Source organism: Orcinus orca, chromosome 3 (assembly GCF_937001465.1).
Source record: "Orcinus orca chromosome 3, mOrcOrc1.1, whole genome shotgun sequence".
Lineage (NCBI taxonomy): Eukaryota > Metazoa > Chordata > Mammalia > Artiodactyla > Delphinidae > Orcinus > Orcinus orca.
The window spans coordinates 10,765,352-10,783,629 of record NC_064561.1 but is presented as its reverse complement, the minus strand read 5'-3'; the positions used below and the strand labels follow the sequence as shown (position 1 = coordinate 10,783,629).

Here is an 18,278-nt window from a genome sequence, read left to right as displayed (position 1 = left end):
CGCCCACTGCCCGGCGTAACCGCCCCACGCCCGCCGGGCCCAGGCCACCTCCGATGCATTGTGGGTGGGGCGCCCCTGCTGAGCACTGCGGGGAACCCCCTGCCCATCCAGTTGTTGGCCGCCGGGCAGCCCGGCGTAACCCCCCGCCAATGTCCGAGCGAGCCGGCCACGGATTAACGCGTCCTCATGCCCCACCCCTCGCGGTGTTCCTACCCTGAAGATAAGCCCCGCCCCCACAGCACCCTGACTGGACCTGAGGCCCGCTACACTCTCCCATTGGCAGGCCGCCTGTCAGTCACCTCGTTCCGCCTCCTTGGGCCCGCCCAGGCCCTCAGCCTTATTCTGAGGGCCAGCCGGCCAGCGCGCTCATTGGCCGTCGGCTGCTGTCCGTCATGAGTATGGCCACGCCCTCTTCGGGGCGCGGATCCCGGGAACCCTGGCTGGACCTCATTGGCCTGCGGCGCCGCCACTCAGTGAGACGCGCCTCAACCCGGAAGTGTGCGAGGCGAAATCTGCCTAGCAACCGGGGAAGCCGGGCTGCGAAGCGGGCAATTTCAGTGTGAGACGGAGCGGCGAGACCGAGCGGCGGCTTAGAGCGCTGTGCTGCGGCTCCTCCCGCCCGGGGTCAGCGCCCCAGCGCGCGCACGCGCACCCCCGCCGCCCGAACGCGCTCCGCGCCGCCCGCTCGGTTAGTCCGTCGATAGTCCGTCGTCCTGTCGCCGCGCCGCCGCCACCGCGGGCGCCACCTGAAGGAGCTGCCGCCGCGGAACCCGAGCGGACTGGATACGACCCTGCCACCCGAGGCCGCCCAGGGCCGAACAGCCGCCCGCAGAGGCGCCGAGCAACTTCGGTGAGTGAGGGGCGGGCGCCGCTGGTGGCGGGTCCCCGGCTTCCGGTGTCCCGGGCTTCTCTGGGGCTTCCGCTTCTCTGAGGGGGCCGCTTCCATGCGTGGACCCCCTTGTCTGAGGAGACCTGCTTCCCTAAACCCCGCCTCTCTGATAGGAGCCTCCCTTCCCTGAGGGTGCCCCATCTCTTTGAGGGACCGCCTGCCTCCGTGAGGGGCGCCTTCTCCGAGGGCCCCCGCCTCTTTGAGACTACTCCTCCCAACTTCTCTAAGGGGATCCCTGCTTCTCCGAGGGATTGCTTTTTGAGGGATCCCCTGCGTTTCTGGGACCCCCATGTCTTCCCTGAGGGACCCCCACTTCTCTCAGGGAGATATCCCTGCTTCTAGGGCACACTTCCCCTCACTTCTCTGGGGGACCCCCACCTCTGCGAGGAGATCCCTGCTTCTCTGAGCTGTTGTCCCACTGTTCTGTGTTCCTTTTTGGCCCTTGCCTTTTTAAGGTGTCCCCCACTTTTCACAGGTCTCCCTTTCCCCCTACCTTTCTGCGTTGCTCTCCCTGCTTTTCTGTCCCCACTTCTTTGGGTGACTTCCTCCTTTTCCCAAGTGCCCCCCAACTAATCTGAGGTGTTCCTGCTTCTGTCAGAATCCTTGTTGGACGTGTTCCCCACTTTTCTGATTTGACCCCACTTTTGATGGGACCCGCTACTTTTTGATGAGTACCTCCATTTTACTGAGGGGGCCCTCTACTCTGAAATACCCATACGTCTGACTGGATCCTTATTTACTTGAGGAAATGTTCCCCACTTTTCCAAAATAGTTCCCATTCTGGGGGGGGACTCCTACTAATCTGTGGATGCTGCAGTGTTTGGAGGGGTCCCTGGCTTCTCCAGAGGTCCTCCCCGTAATACGAGATGTCCCACTTCTGTTAGGCTCCTCACATCTCTGAAATGTGCCTGCACTCTTTCAAGATACCTCCTCTCTGATGGAGGACACAGTGGATTTCTTCACTTCTCTAAAGGGTCCCCCTGAATTCCCAGGGGTTCCCCTTCCACTTGCCTGAGGACATGCCTCCTTTCCTGAGGTTTCCCTCCTGATTTGCTAAGGGAGAAACTCTTCCGTCATTTTTCCTTCGAGCCCTCAACTTCAGGGTTCCCGTATTCCTGTTTGTGGTACCCACTTCTCTCTATTCTGGAAGGAGAGATCAGAAATATACCCCTCCCATCTTCAGTCTTCTTTCTTGCCGGATTAGGGGTATTCTCTGAACTTTTACCTCAGCTTCCAGGGACCTGGAGGAATTTGTGATTGGAAGGGAAATTGGGAGACAGGCAAAAATAATGCTGTTTTCTTTCATCCTTTAAGACCTGCTAGATTTGGGGGAGCAGGAGCTGTTGTCGAAGGACAGTCTTGGTTGCTCCATTTTTGAGTCATGGGGCCACCACAGTGTTGTCAGGCCAGTGTAGAGGCAGGAGGGACAGGGCTGGAGCATTGTACCCCATTATCACACTTTCAACTTCCTGTCCCATTCCTCAGTCCTCCCTCTGCATAGTATAACTCACCCCCCCAAAAAAAGAAAAAAAAAAAAAGAGAAGAAAAACGCTCTTTCAGTTCTTCCAGCTGTGTTTTCTCTCCCTAGGCCCTCTGATTTACCCCTTGATCTCCAGTGGATCCTCAATTTGTGGGCCACTCGGGTTTGAAAGGCAGAGCAAGAAGCAGGAAATGGGTCACCTTAGATCCAGGAAGGGTGGAAGGGAGGCAAGGAACAGGGGATTTGAATTCATTTCTCTAAGTTTTAGGTGACTTCAGCTTGGCTCAAAGGAAGTTTTTACGTGGCTTTTACAAATCTCATGTGTACCTTTTTTTTTTAATGGCCCACCCTGGATTCCAAGTTCACTCCAGTAGCTAATTTTATCTGTTTTGCCAAACGCAGAGCTCTCTGGAGCCCAAGTAGATGAATGCTGGCATTGAGAGATGGTCCAAAGGACAGGAATGAACTCAGTTTGAAACCTGAGTAACTTGTAACCACTTCGTGTCCATGCACAAGTCTCAGGCTAAAAATGTGGGGAAAATGTTCCTGAAGTGGAGTTCTGAAATATAGGCTGAACTTGGTTGGTTTAGCATTTCAACCAGTTCTTCCCTCTGATTCTGCTAGAACTGCAGTTCACTTTACAAGTTTGACTTAAGACTGTCTCTCCTGTTCATTTCCATCTGGGTCTTGCTTAATTTGAGTCCTTTGTGAAGACTCCTGCCGAGGCTATAATTTGAGTTCTAAATCTGTCGGTGGACCATGTGGACACAAGTTTCAACTCGAGCTATTTTCTTCTGTGGAGAAGCGTTTGGAGAGTTTCCTGGGCCCTCTGCTCCTGGGGTAGTCAAGTCCAGGCAGGAAGCTGCTACAGACCTGGTTGCTCCCCTACTGCCTCTTCCTGGTCAGCTTGCCCTGAGGGGAAGAGGAAATTTGGTGGGGAGCTCGGGGCTTAAGGTGTCCTGAGACAGGGCAGAGAAGTGCTGGCACATGTTTGTTATTTGAAAATGAAGCCCATAGGACCAGCAAGGTGAGGTGTTAGGGAAGAGGGAACTTTGAAGTCAGAAGGACCTGATTCAGATTCTGGGTCTGTCCTTCCTAGCTGTGTGGCCTTGGATAAGTTATGGCACAAGATCAGCACGTTACTAAATATTTGAGGGGGTCACATCTCTGTGAATGTGTGTAAAGGCGCCTACAAATGGGAAGTGCTTCCTAGATGTGTGAATGAATGAATCTGAGATAACAAACAGGAGGCAGCCAGCACAGCGCCTAGCACATGGTTGGTGTGCAATAGGTTGGTTGTTGTGCTCAGGAGATTATGGTTCTGGTCTGGACTCCCAGACAGGAAGCACTTGACATTTTGCCAAGGCCAAATATGCCCGCAGAGCGAAGAGAAAGAAACTCGGAGTGTCTCGTGCAAAACCCACTGCCCACCTGGGTCTAGTAGTGTTTTTCTGTGTTCAGATAGCAGACGTGAGATGGATTTGCTGTGTGACAGGGGTTTGTGTTTGCCTTCGCCTTGCTTTCTCCCTCTGTAAAATGGGGTAATTTGTGAGTTAAGGCCATGGAGATGTATTACTATAATTAGACCACAGGCGAGATAGAAGATTATTACTAGCTTGAATTGTGGGAAGAAAAAGGTGAACCATAAAGGATCACGGCCATATTTTGGGACTGCTTGACTGAGCGATATGCAGCAGTTACCTGATGAGTGATCTCTTCTTACACGTTAGAACCTTGGAAGAAGAACCGTTCTTTTAGGGTAATGGATCAGATTTGGGGACAAAAGACTGGAAAAGTGATGTACAAAGGCATTTATTGGCACAAAAGAATAGTACATTGAGTGTGTGGCTTAGTGCCCATGAGGAGATCAGGATTCACCTTGAGTTCCCAAGGATTCAGAGAGCTGTGAAGATGCTAACTCAAACTCTGGGGATGGAGGCTGGGGTGGGCAGGACACTTTTTATCTTTTTTGAGAGGGTTTTGTCTTAGCAATTAGTGAAAGCCTTAACATCATGGCTGGTGAGTTGGGTCCAGCCTTTTTCACTTATTCATGTGGGGACAGATGGCACTTGCCCTTGATAGCTAAAACCCGGGTTGCGGGTGAATAGTGGGTGAAAAATCTGAGCTAGGCCCCCGCTGCACTGCTTCCAAGTTTGAAGAAAAGGGTTTTTCCCCCTCTCTTGAAATATCCCCTTTCCCTCCCTCTGCCCCCATCCCCCCCCACACAGAGTGAATTTACTATTGAAGCCAGGAAATATCTGCCAGTCTTAAATTTCTCTTAATTCTTTTAAGGACATTTATTCCATTATATGGGAAAGGAGCAAAGTTTATTATTTTTAAAATATAAAACATAGGGTAAACAACTTTAAGGGGATTATTATCCCTTTTGAAATTATGATGTCCCTTGTGTGCCACAGACTTCACTCTGGTGGATGGTGGCGCCACCACCAAGTCCCTTTTATCTAACAGGAAGTTTTTTAAACTTTTTTTTGAATTGAAAGATCCTTACAGCAATAAAAACCCTCGGATAGTTAGAAACGATATTGATCTAGGTACATTTATTAGATGTAATGTAACGTGATTATCCGTTGGTGGGCAGCTCTAAAAAGGTATGTGGGTCGCAACACTGCCCAGCTTCTAACTGGACAATAAACTGTTGATTTATGTAACTGAAATAGCTGGGGAAGTCAGGGTTTCCTTCCTGTTGGAGACAGCACTGGGGGCATTAAATCCCTGTGGGATTTTGATGATAAGAAAGAAGCTGACCTCCCTGGGAATTGGGGAATAATTACTGTATGGAGTCGTTCCATCCAAATGAATGGATGTTGTTATTTTGAATTTCTAGTATTAATTTTGGCTTTATCCTCTCTGCAACCTGGCTGCCTTTGTTTACACTGGTGCATTGTTTGAATATGAATTTGTCTCTCCAAACTGGCCTACAAGGGACGTTTAAACACTCAAGTAAGGGCTTAACTTGGCACAAGTTTTCCTGTGTGGCCATAAGGTAGGGTTTTTTTGTTTTTTAATACAACTAAAATTGGATTGAAAAATAGAAAGTGTTAGATTTTCTGGCTCATATAACTTCCTATGCCAGCAAATAATTCAGCAATAAATGTGTGCCAGTGATGTGCTAGGCATACCATGCTGGGTGCTGGGGGCCTAGCAGTGAGCTGGGCCCCCAGGGACAGATGCAGTCAGCCCTCAAGGATCTTACATCCCAGTCACAGACAAGTAAACAAATGAATGAAAGAATATCTCAGGGCTTCTTTGGGCATATTCCTGGATGTTGGGAGTTTGGGGTGGAGTTTCTTGGAGGTTTGGAAGTGAAACCTTACTACCCTTCTAATTTCCTCACTGGACTCCTTGCTTCTGTTTCCTCCTTCTGAAAGGAAGCAGAAATTATGGTGTTTTCCCGGTTGATTGTTGGCTTTTGGCACTAGTTGATCCAGGATGACTGTGGCTGTAGTCTTGGAGAAACAAAAGAGAGTCTGGAATGGTTATTGCCAGGAGGATTTTCAGCTTTACTTTTCTTGAAGTTGGTAGCAGTGTGTTTTTGGAATCCTGTGGCATTTCTTCATGGCAGTGCATATTATGCAAAGAGGTAAACAGCTATTAAAGCCCTTCTCGCCTTGTTTTAAATCTTAAAAAAAAAAAAAAATCAGACAAGGGTAGTGCTTGGCTGTTGTTTATGGCATAGGAAAAGTGAGATTTCAAATAGGTGGACTGCTTTGTCATGTATCAGTAGGTTCTTGGTGCACAGAGTTCCCTCTGCCCTAGGGTTCCCTCTTGTATTGGGACTGGGGAAGCACTATTTTGATCTTCCTATGTTGTGGCCCGGATTTGATGTTAGTCCACATAGATCAATTATGTGACAGGTGCTTTTCTTAAGTAGGTGTATTTTTGAGGGGTGGAGCCAGAGAGCCGGGGTGGATATTCATTCAGGGCCCAGGGCCCAGCAGGGGAGAGAGAGCATATTACAAGGAGAGTTTCTGGTAGTCTGTCTTCTTTTCCTTTCCCTTCACCCAAGTACTGACTCATGAGGTGAAGCGGAAGGCCCAGGCCGGAAGTGGGCGTGGACAAGCAATGCAACTGTGCACGTGACCAGACTCCCACCTCTGGGCTCTGTTGCCCTTGGGAAGTGGATGCATGCTCTCTCTTCATTTCCTGTTCCCCACACTCCAGGCTGAGTTCTTGGGCTCCAATTTGAGCATAGAAAACATGTTCAGGTTATCATTTTTTGCTCAGTAAGCTGCTTTGTCAGAACTGGGAGCCACCAGTGGACCTGCACCTAGCAGTTCTAGGGGCTCAGCTAATGTACCCACAAACTCAGGACTATCTGGCAGGGTGGTTAACAGGATGGTTTCCTATTGCATTATCACAGTGTTCCCTGCAGGAGCTTGCCTGCAGAGGGCTGCTCTGGAGATGTGTATAGAACTAAAGGAAGCAGACAGTAGATAGATCCTTCTGCAAGAGTGTGCTCTTGAAGAATTAATTTGTCTTTGTTGCTTTGTAAAAGTGCCCTGTGTGCAGTAGAAACTTTGGAGCCAGAAAGCCAGATTCTGCCACTTGCTGGCTCTGTGACCTCAGGAAGGTGGCCTAATTGCAAGTGGCCTAACCTCTTTGAGCCTCAGTTTCTTCATTTGTTGGGTGGGGATGGTAAGCACGAAGCAAGCAGCTGGATTGTTGTAGGTGCCTAGTAAAGGTAGTTGTTAGCAGAATCATACCAAGGCTGACTATTCCTCTTGAGGTTGGCACCCAAGTTTGGATAGCTATCTATGGCAGTTAATACTGCCCAAGAGCAAACCAGTCCACATTGGGGCCACAGGCTGCTGCGTATGACTGAGGGCTGATGATCTAGAGGTTCCTGGATTGGCTGATTTTTGACAGTGGGTTCCCTTAGTTCATCATAGCCTTACACTGCTGCTGCTGCCGCCGCCACTGCACCACCTTGGTGTACCATATGGACTTGCAGTGCCTCCTGAAGCATGACAGGGTAACTAGGAAAAAGGCTCAAACCTACACTCTATGTGGCTATAGTATGTTGTAGGAAAAGCCTTACTTTTGAGTGTGATGGAAATATTCATTTAACTTGCTAAGGGTCAGGCACCTGGCTGGACACAGGAGCTCATATGCTACTAGGAAAAAACAAGTTCATGAACTGATAACTGCAGCAAAATGCTGCAGTTGGATTGTGGAAGGAGAGCCTGCAAAGGAAGGGGCGATGGGGAGGGCTGCTTTTTAGGTGGCTACTCATTCCCAGGAGAGGAACAGCGTGGGCACCGTCAGGGACCTGGAGGTAAAGAAACAATCTGGTGAGTTCCCTTGACCTGAGGAGGTTATGCTCATCTAAAAATCAGAGTTTGAACTGAGCACCTTTGGCAAGAAAAGCCCAAAGTTACCTTCGAAGGTAGAGAGTCTTATAAAATGTGCCATAGTAGGATTCAAGATTGAACTCTAAAATAATATTTAAATTGAGCTCTGAATAAGTATTTTCAATCAGAAACCAATGATGGCCAGTGAAATCAGACCATGCAGACTCTATTTATAATAGTATGCAGTCTACATGGAGTTTCAGGAGGACAGATAATGGGGGCTGCTTCTGAATTTTTTTCCTTTGAGAATTGTCATTTAAGCTGGTCTAAAACTCTTAATACAGCAGAACAGTTTTTTTTTTTTGGCTGCGTTGGGTCTTCGTTGCTGTGCACAGGCTTTCTTTGCTCTCTGTGGCAAGTGGGGGCTACTCTTCGTTGCAGTGCACGGGCTTTTTATTGCGGTGGCTTCTCTTGTTGCAGAGCATGGGCTCTAGGCGCGTGGGCTTCAGTAGTTGCAGCACGCGGGCTCAGTAGTTGTGGTGCACGGGCTTAGTTGCTCCGCGGCATATGGGATCTTCCCCGGCCAGGGATCGAACCCGTGTCCCCTGCATTGGCAGGCGGATTCTTAACCACTGTGCCACTAGGGAAGTCCCCAGAACAGTTTTTTAACTTGCATGACATTTTCAAGGTTTAGGCTTTATATTTATACTTAACCTCTTAAAGTATCTCTATTGAAGGTTGATTTTTGAGCCAAATTTGAAAAAAAGATTTTACTGCTCCCAAACCAGGAGTTGGTAAAATTATAGGCCTGACTAGGTCAACATGCAAGAGGACATGGTGTTTGTTATCAAGCTGTGAAGGAGAAAACTAGAAAGACCCGCCTCCTGAATTTCCTATAGTGAAATGCTGGGCACCAGTGGAGGAGGGGAGTATTCATCCTATTAGGAAAACTTTGGGGAGGAATGTTTTCCTCTTTCCTATGTTAGGTTGGAAGATCTGCCATTTAATAACTGGGGAGGGGTGTGTGAACTGGATACCAAGTTTTTAAAACATGTTTTTCTTCATGTCTAAACCAAGGATGTTTATTAGCAGGCCACTGATGTGATTAATACTCTTTCTTTGTTAAGCAGGTTTGAATAGGTTGATCTCTAGACTTAAGACTGTCATATAGCATTTTTTTTTTTCTGGTAGTTTTCTGATTTTCCTGTTAATTCTTTAATTCATAGAAAACATGGTTCACTTACTAACTTTTCAAAGACTTAAAATTGACCTAAATTAGATATGCATATTTTTTTTTTTTGTAAGCCATATATAGACACAAAAGAGATATTCCTTGCCAACTGGTGACACATGCAGATGAAGACAGAGTGGGAGATACACTTCCGGTTCACAATGATACTTCTGAGCAGTTTGTATTTAACCCTTTAGGGAAGCATTTGTGCTCAGAGCCCTGTAACAGTGGGATATCGTCAGGGCCACACAGAGACTAACTGCAGATGGAGCCTGAACTCCATGTTGCATCTACACTAAGCGTTCAGAATTGTGGTTAGAAACGATACTCAAAACAAACACATGTTGACAAAGTGGCTCATCTCTAGAGAGCTGTGCTTCAGAGAGCTTTTCTGCATACACGACAGGGATGGGGCAGATGGGTGCTTATCTGTCTCCCACAAACTCCTAATCTAGTGTAAAAGTGTTGTGATTTAAAAAATGACATTTGTTGTAGAAGCTTGGGAGTATTGTATTTTTCATAAAGCATAGTCCCTTTAACTATTTTCTGGTCCTTGAAAAAAGTACCAAAAATATCAAAGTACTAGGGAAATCAAATTCACATAGAAATGAATCTTTTCCTTTCCTTTCCCAACCAATTGCTTTGCAATCTCACCATCTGAGAGTGAATTTGGGATGAAATAAGAAACTTTAAAATAATCCTCTTAGAGATTGTGGTTATATTGTCCCTAAACTCAATGAAAATAGTTTTAGACTTTAGAGTACTAAAAGTGCAAAGTGTGGAAAGTAGCGCTCTTTTTCATAAAGGTACTTTTTTTTTTAAACTTGGTACACTTTTGTAAATTAATTAATTAATTTATATTTTAAATTTTTGGCTGCACTGGGTCTTTGTTGCTGTGCGCGGGCTTTCTCTAGCTGCGGTGCACGGGCTTCTCATTGTGGTGGCTTCTCTTGTTGAGGAGCACGGGCTCTAGGTACACGGGCTTCAGCAGTTGTGGCTCGTGAGCTGTAGAGCGCAGGCTCAGTAGTTGTGGCACACAGGCATAGTTGCTCCGTGGCACGTGGGATCTTCCCGGGCCAGCGCTCGAACCCATGTCACCTGCATTGGCATGCGGATTCTTAACCACTGTGCCACCAGGGAAGTCCGAAACTTGGTACACTTTTGAATGAACAACTTGTTTATTCTTTGGAAAGCTTCTCAGAAAACAAGAGGGAGCCTAGTGTCACTGTTTGATAGCAGTAATCTAAAAATTGGTTAAAGTCTACATAATTAGGTCTGCTTAGCTTGTGAATTGAAGTGGTCCACAGTTCATTCCGTGTTCTGAGAGATAAAGCCACCTAGAAAGTTTAAAGGTTAATGAATCCATCCCTTTGCAGCCCTGTCTGCCCCAAAGCCCTCACACTCCAGGAGTAGCCAGCTCTGGCCCTTGCTTCTGCTGTTCTGGATGCCTGGGATGTTCATCCATTAAGAGCTAGCTCAAATGTCACATCCATAAAGATCTCCCAGACCCCTCTCCAGGGAGGGGAGCAGCCTCTTCCTGTCTTTTCTATGAATGCATTTTCTACATTGAAAGCATTCTATGTCTTTCTGTGCCACCAGCCTGTGAACTTCTGGAGCTGGTGCCTACAGGCTCCCCAGCCTACAAAACCCTTGTGATGAGAGGTCTCTTAGACGGTTCTTGTTGACCGGTGTTTATAATGTAAGATATCTTAAATTTTGTCCACCAGGAACTTTAAAGACATTTTCTGATTAAAACCCCAAAAGTACAGTACCTTAAACATTTAGTAGGTGATGCTACTCCTTTTCAGTTGGTTTCACACTATTGTTGAGCCTTTGACCAATTTCTACTTTATAAAAGAGGACACGAACATGGATTTGGCCCAAATTTCTTTTCTTCAGTCCCTTTGTTGTACAGGAATTAGCTCAGTTGGTTTTTGGAAGTTTATCTAATAGTACATTAGAAAGATAATTAGAATATTTCTGCAGTGGTTAGGGTGGAAGGAGGCTTGGCTATTATTAGCAAGGATCTGGTCTGAAGGATATGAAGTGAATTCGGCAGAAATTTTTGTTTAACTTAATAACAGAAGTGTTTTTAGAGTATCATGTTAACTGGTACCCATAACTATTAATTGACTGCCTTGTTCTTAGGGCAGAGGGGAAAAACTTCAGGAGAAACATGGTTCTAGCCCTAGTTGTCTCTTAAATTAGGGTTTCTTCAGTTTTAGAATGGCATCTGAAGGTGATTGCATCATATTTCATAATCACCCAGCTGAACTATTTGCTGTTTAGTCCAGTACTATAGGCACAAGGTCTTTAGGCCAAGCAGTCTCAGCATTCACCCGCCTGAGCATCTGGTACCCCAAACAGGTCTGGATTCACTATCGCTTTTTCCATCTACACACTTGGCCCTCTCTTCCTATCACAGAAGTAAACTCTATTTCACCCTTTCCCAGCTGGAGAAGTTGGCACTGTCCCCTGGAGCAGCCCACCTGTCACTAGTGCACACCTCAGTCCATGGGGGTGTGTGTGTCATTAATATGTCACAGCTGATGCCTCCCTCTTTATTTTTTTAAATAAATTTATTTATTTATTTATTTATTTTTGGCTGCGTTGGGTCTTAATTGCTACGCGCGGGCTTTCTGTAGATGCGAAGAGCGGTGGCTTCTCTTGTTGCGGAGCGCGGGCTTCTCACTGTTGTGGCTTCTCTTGTTGCAGAGCATGGGCTCTAGGGGAGCTGGCTTCAGTAGTTGTGGCGCGTGGGCTCAGTAGTCGTGGCTTGCGGGCTCTAGAGCACAGGCTCACATGTGGCGCATGGGCTTAGTTGCTCTGCGGCATGTGGGATCTTCCCAGACCAGGGCTCGAACCCGTGTCCCCTGCATTGGCAGGTGGATTCTTAACCACTGTGCCACCAGGGAAGTCCCATGCCTCCCTCTTTAAAACAGGATGGTTGTCACCTTGGTGACTCCTACGGGGTTTGCCAGCTCAGATTCTGGAATCCCTGTGTCAATCTCAAGTCTTGGGTCTCCCACCTGACCACACTTTGCTCTGTTTATAGTTAATTAAGTTGGCATTAATCAAGAGCCAGGTGAGGAGCAGTGAGGTAATATTTTGCTTCTATTGCTTTAATATACATCATCTGATTAATCGTCGAGTAAAGCAGTTCTCAAAATAAACAGCTGCCGAATTAGAGTGAAAATCATTTGCTTTAAACTATCTTTGCATATGGGATTAGGGAGTTTCCTGCATTCCTATACCAAGTTACCTGTTTGAGAATAAACTGTTTTTGTTTGGTTTTTGAATTTGAACATTCGAATTTCTTAGTAGCAAAGCAAATTGCTGACAAATCTGGGTCAGGGAAGGTGTTTGGGGGTCAACAACTTGTATTTTGTATCATTTTTAGTTTAAGGAATGCTTCTTTTTTGGCCCTGGGGAAGTTGTGCCAGACGTTGGCATTAAGCCCTTGGAAGATTTTGGGGGTAGGATTGATTGGGGGTGGAATCAACAACAAAAAGTTGCCAGTTAGGTGTGGAACTCAACACAATTAAAATGGGCTTTCTTTTAACTTCTTATTGTGGTGGGGGCACATAGCAGAAAATTTTACTTGTAAAACTTATTCTGCATTAAGTGTTTTTAAAGTTTGGGGTCAAGACTAACAGTGGGTTAGAATTACATTGATTCTTTTTAAAAAATGAAATAGAAAATATCAGTACATTGCAAGGTATGTTTGGTGAAACTTTTGTTTCACTTGTATTAGGATATGTTATCTAGGTGTCTCATCATGAATTATTTGTTTTAACGCTGTAAAAAGAACATGGAAAGGGCCTTTTCTGGTGATTCTTCAGAACCTAATCTTGATATTGAGAGCTTCTTGTGATACTAGATATTTTATTTTCCCTATTAAAACTGTGTTTGTTTTATGTAGTCGAACATCTCCAAAGCCCATCCTCTCTCAGGTTAGACTGTTTCCCGTGTTTCCTCCAAGTCACTGGAGAGGGAAGGGTGCAGATTTGCTTTCTTGGGGGGTTTCACCTTCTCCCAGAGGCACGGGGGCAGATTGGGAGGTAACTGGAGAGGGAGAGCAGTCATCCCTGAAGTGTCTTTGAAGTGGGTGGGTCTGGAGCTTACTTTGTAGAACTCTCTTTACTGCGCTGTAAGAATTACGGTTTCGCCTATCCCCTAGAGGGGAACTTCTGTGTGACGACCCCGCCGGGGGTGGCATTCTAACCTTGGTTTTCAGAAGCAGTTGCCTGAGGTCTCGCAGCTCAGTTGGAGCGAGGTCAGCAGTGAGCGCGTCATGAGTCAACCCTGGGCGCGGCCCGCCCGGCTCTGCCGCGGGTGAGCTGGCGACGACCCCCCTAACCCTGCGGCAGGAGCCCGCCCGAGCCCTCGTGGGAAACCGGCGCGCGGGGCCGGGCGTCCAGTGGACTGCGGTCAGGAGGGGCGGTGCTTCCGGGGCGGTGTCGGTCTGCCTGACCCCGCCCACCACTATCAGGCCCCGCCCCAACCGACTGGCCCCGCCCATCCGGGCGCGGGCGGGCGGCGTCGCCTTTAAGAGCTCCCCGGTGTTTTGGGGGCCGCGGGCCGGGCGCGCTGACCTGGTGCGCATGTCCCGGGCGGTGACGCCGGCGCCGGGCTCCATGTGTGCGGCCGAGGGGCGCATTATCTGGCCGGCGGCGCGGGCGGGCGGGCGGACCGGCGGAGCGAGCGCCGCGGGCCCGGGCGGCCCCACAGACGGAGCGAGCGCGCGCGGCCCGGCGCCCCCAGCCCCTCGGCCGCCCGGCCCCGCAGGCGACCCCGACCCCGGCCCCGCGGCCCCTTGAACCTGCGCGCTGTCCTAGGGCCCGGCCGGCCCGCGGCCCGGTAAGTTCCGGACCAAACTTGGCGGGGGGCGGGGGCTGGGGTCGGGGCTGAGGTCTTGCGAGGGAGACTGGAGCGGCAGGGGCGGTGTGGGTTGGGCAGGGTCGGGGGGCTGTGAGGGACCCCCTGTGTGAGCATGGAAAAGTGAGAGCGAGCGAGTACTGCTTTTATTCTGGGAGCGTCTTTCTTGCGCTGCCCTGGAAAGTTCCGCGCTCTGACGCCGCCCGGGCACGTGGGGGCCGGGCCGGGCGGGGGTCCTGGAAAGTCGCGTCGTCGCCCCTCTTCCTCCTGCGCTTCCTCTGGGGTCGGGGGAGGGGTCGGGCCGAGAGGCGCAGCTTCCCAGAGGCCGGGACGGGCTGGGGGGCGGTGGCACGTGGGCGCGCAGGGCGAGGGTCCCGGGCGGGGGTCGCGGGCTGGCCGGGCCGCGGCGCTGAACCCCGCGGCGACGGCGACGGCGGCTGCGGATCCCGTGTCAGAATAAGAGTCCCCGCGCGCCCACGCCTGCAGGGCTGGCCCTCCCCCCGCTCGCGCCCTTCCTGCCTGACCCCCGGGAGCCGCGGGACCCTTCCCCCTCTGTGGGTTCCGGCCTTTCACAGGGCTTTACACTTTAAATTTGCCTCCTCATCTAGGCGTTGGCTGTATTGATTTCTTTTTTCCCACCTGGAATGGGTCGGCATCAGTGACTAGACAGCAGCAGCTGGCCTTTTAAAGGGATTATTGCCAAGAATCGGAATTGATCACTTCAACAAGGAAGGGCTTATGGGCAGGGCCCTAGCCTAGAGCGTGATTGACACTTGGTGTGTGCGCAAACACTGGGACCCAGAAATGAATGGGGATCCCTCCCTTAGGAACTCAATGACACATTGGGTGCACGTTTCTGCCCTGCCCTGGGAATTTTGCAGGGACTGCTTAATTTTGTGTATCCGATCCTATGCCTTTAGGTGTGTAGTTCATCCTTACCCTTAGAGCTTTGGATTCTTTAGATCAAAGTCCGAGTGAGTCACTTGCGACTTTAATTTCCTCTTCCTTACCCTTTTACTTCTTTCAGTTTTCTTGGAGTGCACAGTACTGGTTAAGTCTCTGGTTCTGTATGTCCATTTCACACAGTGACACCTTCTGGCTGTGGTAGCGCAGAGAAACTGAGGGACAGACAGCCTTCTGTGCAGTTGCTTTAGTCTTGGACCCACTGTCCTGTTGACGTTTTTATTTCTTCTGGTAGTGGTTACAAGTTTTCTTTTAAGTTAGATTATGTGCAGTGTTTGCTGGCACCAGATCAGTATGCTGAGTAGCGTGTTAGACCTGACAGCAAGCTGTGGAGGAAGGCTAAAAGATCACACCGGCCCCGATTTGAATGCCCACTGTGTGCTAAGCTCAGTGCACAGACATATTTCAGTGCCCTTAACAATACGATGGAGGAAGAGAGAGTATAGTCCCCACTTTACAGGTGAGGAAACTGGGGCTTCTGGAGGTCAGGCTGCTTGCCCAAGACTGCTTAGTAGAGAGGCAGAGCTGGGCTTGCGCCTGCCCTGTGGGGCACCAGAGCCTAGGAGCTCCTGTTTGCAAGCCCAGTATGTGAGTATTTTCTGGGAGCTCCTAAAACACAAGGCCATTTATTTGTCCAGGCTCCAGTACACCTCTGCTTGGAGTTGGGGGATGACCTGGTGACACCATTTCTAGCCCTGCTTTGTCCTCGGAGAGCAGAGTTACCAGCTGGCTTTTAAGAACCAAGCCACAGAGTCACCCCTTTGCCTTGCTTCCATAGCCTGTAACTCAGAAAAGTTGGTCCTTTTCTAGAGGAAGCAGTTTAGGTTGGGGATTTTGAGAGTAATTTGCTAGACCCTTTCCTCAGTTAGTCCCCCACCCTTCATCTTTCATCCCCTATTTCTCCCCTAAAATTCTGAAGCTGGGTTTTGCAGAGGATTGCCTCTCATCTTGGATGTGGTGTAGAGAATGGGATTAATGTATTAATGATTTGAATGCATTGTTATTTTCATTCAGATGATGTCATTTTTGTTTTTTAATGTCAAGTCATCTCTATTAATGCAGTATCATTTGGCGGATCCTACAATTTTATATTTTGATAGAGAGGAAAGAAATAATGCTGCTTTTGGTAAAAAAAAAAAAAAAAAAAGTCCTGGAAGGATTTGTACCAAGATTAGGGGTAGCAGTAGTTTGTTTGTTTGTTTGTTTTCTTAACTTTTTTTTTTCCTTAACTTTTTGATACTTGTGTTTTATGATTTTTTTTTTAAAAGAAGGAACATTTTATTTATTTATTTTTGCAGTACGCGGGCCTCTCACTGTTGCGGCCTCTCCCGTTGCGGAGCACAGGCTCTGGACGCGCAGGCTCAGCGGCCATGGCTCACGGGCCCAGCCGCTCTGTGGCATGTGGGATCTTCCCGGACCAGGGCACGAACCCGTGTCCCCTGCATCGGCAGGCAGACTCTCAACCACTGCACCACCAGGGAAGCCCAAAAGAAGGAACATTTTAAATTTAAGTAAAAAATGACTCCAATTCTCAACTGTTTAGTAGTTCTTCTCACTTGTTTTGTATCACTTATTTTGTGACTTTGTGGCATTGCGAGTAGTGATTTCTGTATTGATTTATTCAATAAATATCAATGTGCTTACTGTGCCTCCGGCACCATGCTAGGAATCCCTGCTCAGTGGAGTTTACTGTGAGATTAATGGGAGGGAAATCGTAACTAATCTCATAAACTTGGGGAAACTTACAAGGGCCAAGGAGAGAAGGATGCTGTGACATGGTGAGCAAGACTTGAGAGGGTCTTTTTTCAGCTGGGATCAGAGGACCTGTAGGAGCTAAATAGGTAAAGTGAAAAAGGGAGAGCATTTCTGGCAGAGAGAGTGCTTGGGACTGAAGGAAGATCAGTGTGGTTGGAGCAGAGAGAGACAAATGCGCAGGCTCCAGGGCTGAGGCTTCTGGAATTTACCTTGAGAACAGTAGGACCTCATTGAAGAGGATAATACAGGGACCCATGTGATGAGGCTGCATTGGGCCTTAGATAGCAGAAGACTGGAAGATGGCGCCTGAAGGACATGAGGGGGAGAGTAGCGAAGCCATTCTGAAATGTTGGCATTTTCTTGTGTTCTGTTGGGAGAAAATCAAGAATGACCTTCAGAGTCTTGAATGTGTCTGTTTCCAAGAGACAGAAATGTAATGCCCTTACCACTGAATCCAGTTAAGGACTCTTGGTGTGGGTGTGTTAACCTCTGAAAGCGTAGGCAACTCAGATGCTTACCTGGAGAACTACCTGTTTGGACTTGGTAGTCCAAACTACCAAGTTTGGACTTTGGGTGTTTCTGTGCCATCAAATGGAATGGAAAAGATTATTTTCCCTAGGCTTATTTTTTTCTCCCTGATGATTGAGTTAATTTATGCTCATTGTAGAAAACTAGGAGGATTATGAAACAGGTGAGTAGGTGAGGTCTTCATGAGCAGTCGTCCTGGGGTAATAGAGTATCATTGGGATTTCCTTGTAATAGTTGTCGGGTTAGGAAGTGCAGCAGAACCAGAAGAACGAGTTGGCAGTGTCATAGATTGAGGCTTACAGAACTGTGCAGCCTGCCAAGTGTGGTTGTTTGTTAGAATGGATGCTCTTGAGTTATTTGAACTGTTTTAGGAGGTGAGTTGGACAGCCTGGCCTCAGATTGCTTTTCTTTCAGGTAGTGAAACTTACTTTATGTGCTAACTGTGCAAAGCTACATCTTTGCCTTGAATTAGGAAGGCAACGTGTTAAGAAGGTTGACGTAAAAAAATACAGGGGACCTGAAGTGGTGGCAGTGAGATGGAAGTAGTGAGACTGGTGTTATGAGAAACAAAAGTACCAGCTGGGGACAGATCTTACATACTTGTGGATTCCGGCAAGCAGGATCCAGGACTTCTTAGTCAAGAGGAATGTTAGACCACGGGCTTCTTGCCCCTCCTCTTGCTTTCTAGGCTGTATTTATGACCTCTTTTTGTGTGTGATGAGAATGTAGGTTAGTCTTTTAGAAGACAGAAACTTACTCTAATTGAATACCTGAAGGTAGCTGTAGGAAGTGACTTGAAATCCTCTGGAACCCTCCAGGGTATGTGGGAAAGGGTCTTTGCGGCTTCAGTGCACTGCACTCACTTTCTCTCTCTTGATTTTCACAGAGGTACTTGAATCCTTCAGCCATTCCTTCTGCATCTCCATCTCTAGCCTTGAAACCACTTGACCTGCCTTGCTAGTCAGGTCTTTTGGTTTGAACCTTCAAACCTAATTCATCCTAAATGAGGTAATGCCTTTGAGTACACTTTTAATAAATAGTGCTGCATTATAGGGGCCAGCCAGATCCTCCTGGTGCCAGGGAGGCTGTTGCATATCCAGTACCGCCTGCTCTTTACCATGTGAGGCCGTGGGCCTGTTCCCAGGTAGCAGGTCCCTGTAATGGTGTCATGGGTCAGCCCTGGCTTTGCCTTAGGTTGGGTGTGAGCTCCACCTGGCCACTTCCCTGTGGCTTGACCTTGGT

General features: G+C 48.3%; 1 protein-coding gene across 7 annotated transcripts in view; it reads left to right on the top strand.

Moving 5' to 3' along the window:
* The first annotated feature begins 521 nt into the window (after nt 1-521).
* The window catches only part of GATAD2A (GATA zinc finger domain containing 2A), a 101,049-nt gene continuing 83,292 nt past the window's right edge, over nt 522-18,278 (top strand). For 2 of the 7 annotated variants that reach the window (XM_033401358.2, XM_033401352.2), the window contains exon 1: nt 13,435-13,772. The gene's annotated coding sequence lies outside the window, so the exon portion shown is untranslated. Of the gene's footprint in view, nt 851-13,422; nt 13,773-18,278 lie in introns of those variants that run through there. The other 5 variants (XM_033401354.2, XM_004277494.3, XM_033401359.2 and 2 more) reach the window with 5 other exon arrangements.